Source organism: Nanorana parkeri, unplaced genomic scaffold (genome assembly GCF_000935625.1).
Source record: "Nanorana parkeri isolate BGI_ZX_2015 unplaced genomic scaffold, ASM93562v1 scaffold98, whole genome shotgun sequence".
Classification (NCBI taxonomy): Eukaryota; Metazoa; Chordata; class Amphibia; order Anura; family Dicroglossidae; genus Nanorana; species Nanorana parkeri.
Window position 1 is genome coordinate 2,306,658 of NW_017306366.1, and position 2,977 is coordinate 2,309,634.

The 2,977-nt window shown below is 39.1% G+C and overlaps 1 protein-coding gene across 1 annotated transcript in view; it reads right to left on the reverse strand.

The window, feature by feature from the left end:
- PHLDB1 (pleckstrin homology like domain family B member 1) overlaps nucleotides 1-2,977 on the reverse strand; it is a 130,490-nt gene that overhangs the window by 22,514 nt on the left and 104,999 nt on the right. The window lies entirely within an intron of this gene.

Consider the following 2,977-nt stretch of genomic DNA (forward strand, 5'->3'; position numbering starts at 1 on the left):
GAAGTTGCAGTCAACCGGAACGGTGGAACTGTCCTGCTCTTAGGTCGGTTGTTCCAGCCTCTCTCCCCTTCCTCTGCAGCGGTTCTATCATCACATTCTATACACTGTGTATAGATGTGAGGACGCCAAGGACCTCTCCAATGCTGCAGTGAAGGAGGAGATGGGTTTCAGAGACCAAAGAAGAAGTGAGCCGGCTCAGAGGTTTGGGTGAGTATAACATTTTTTTAAAACCTAGACATAAATGAGCCGTACAGGGGGTCGCCCCACTACAAGTGTTCATAAAAGTTTAGCCCGAAGTTCTTCTTTAAGATTTGTATTTAGTCTCAGTTATAAACCTTGCTCAATGGCTTTATTCAAACCATTTTGGGATCCTCCAACTCTTATGTGAAAGAATATTGATCTATTTTTTGTTATTCAAATATGCTTACTATTGTACGTTTTGCTTAAAAGTACTTTGTTCAGTTGAACAAAGTACAGCTTTAGTCACTGACCCAGAATGATTATGCAGGTTGGAAATGAATACTTTTACTTGCTGTGTCTTTCTCTCTTGGCCAATCAATTACTGCTCAGTGAAGCAAGGATGAGGATAAAATCAAGTCAGAAACAGCAGCTCTAATACTTTTATGTTCTAGTCCTTAGATGTGTTGGCTGCATTCGTTTTTGTTTCAGTCTAAAAACATTTTTGCCATGTACTGAAAAATACATGTTGATCTTGCTAGAATTTCAGAGTCCTTCATGTGAACTGATATCTCAAACAATGTTATCAGCTTTCCCAGATATCTCATGTGATCTACAGAACACCTCCTCCCTATGTAATAAAGGTGAAGAAAGGATGAGGTACTTGTAATGTGAATCACTAGAGCAGCCTAGGGTGACAATGCTGCTCCTCCATAGACAGTACCGTCAGTGAGTGTTGTCACCTAGGTCAGGAAATGTGTTGCTGGCAGGATCAGCAGGTGAAAAAAGTAGTAAATTGAATGCAGCCGCCACATTTAAGGATCTGTAAACAGCAATATGTTAAATTTTTGTTCTTGGGTATAGATACATTTTAACAAAATCACAGCAAGCAGAAGCACTTGTTGCCATTACCTTAAAAAAAAAAAAAAAAAAAACCTAATTAAATTTTCATAAAAAGCTATTTTTCATGAAAAGATTCCTGCTTATGGGATCCCTATGCCACCAAAGCTGTGGCACACATGGAAGAGAGTTTTTTTTACCTAATGTCATACCTGGGATAGGTCACTGTTCACCCCTTCTCTTTGTTATCAATCACTATAGTTCAAAAGTAGGGGTAGTCAAAGAAACAGCATAACTGCAGCTGACCATATATCAATACAGCTTTATTGTCATGTTGGGAAATACTTATTCTTGTTTAAATTAACTGTATTCTGAGCTGTTTTGACCCACTGACCTTGCCATATGGCCTCTTTATTTGGATAGTATAACTGCAGCTGACTCCCAATAGCAGTGTGGGCACAAGGGTTTGGTTTACAAGGTCGGCTATTTTGTACGTTAGCGGTATTAGAATCTTTCTGACATAATGAAGGAGCAGAGAGACAATTTCATCATTCTGCTGCTGCTCCTTCACTGTCCAAGCACAGGCTGGGAGCAAGAAGGTGATCAGGCTAAATTTCCTATGTGAAGTAAAGAAATGTGGGGTCACCAGGCTAGCCATGCTGTCTGAAAGACTTTGTAAATCTCAGGACATACATGGCAAATCCTTTGTAATGTAAAACAGCTCCTTTGTATGTGTTTTAGTGCTGTATGGCTGATATTATGATTTAAGTAGTACACAGGCTAACTAAAGCTAATGTTCTGTTAGCATTACATACTACTTCTAAAAGTGCTGCAACCATCTTATCCTTGCATACAGAAAAAAATCTGTGCTTGCTATAAAACGCGACAATAAAAAACTGTAATAAATAAAATTGTAGATTTCATTTATCTGAAAGAATTAGAAGCATGCAGTATGATTCTAAGGCCCTGTACACACCAGTTGCAGGGAGCACAACTTCTATCTCTTGAGTGCTGCTTTTAATACATTCTGACTGCAGGTTTTCTCCGAGTCAGGAGCAGTCATCATGTCAGACATGAGCATAGCTGGCAGCACACAATCACAATGCTGTGTTCCCTGAATATGCATGCAGATCCTGGAGGTGCATTCAGAGAACACCAATGTCACTTAGAACTGGCAGTTGTGGTCACAATACATCTCTATCTGCCTGTGATACAAATTAAACCTGCCTTCAGGATACCAAGAGTACAGCTCTTCTGAACAGGTGTGTACTTGCTCAAGAATCCAATAAGGGCAAATACTAAATACAAGTTTCCTTACTAAATACAATTTACCTCACATGGAATTATTTAATAGTAAATTAGATATTGTACCTCAGAGTCAAATATGTCAGGGTGAAACTTAAGAGTAGAAGATGAAGCATTGTACAAGCAGAGAGCATCAGCGAGGGATAGGTATTCCTAAAAGCAAGGGAGGAAGAAGGAAGCCAGGGAAAACAGAAACATGGAACACCAAGCAAACATTGCAGGAGGAAAAGGGATAAATCAAACAGGGCAATGCTCAAAGCAGCTACAATAAATAGCAAAGCGGGATGCACCCAGGGGGTATTTGTCTGGGTTTATAATATAATGCTTTAGTAGGACAGATATTTTGTAATGAATAGAAAATGTTATACATTTTAAGGTAGATCTCCAGCCAATTGTTTTGAATAGTAGGGAAGAGTTTCATGCCTGTGTGGGAATTTTCTTCTCACTTCATGCCCAGCTGACATCCAGAACAAAAAGGAGGGGCTGGGTGATATCATGCCAGGGGATTGTAACCCTTCCCAATTTTACAAAATACAAAAAGGTTATTGTTGATGTATATCAATCTGAGCAAGAACTTATTAGTTTGCAAGTGTCAATGGGAAATGTCTAATTTCTGAATCTTAGACAGGAAAGCACTGATTTCTTCTTTTTTTTG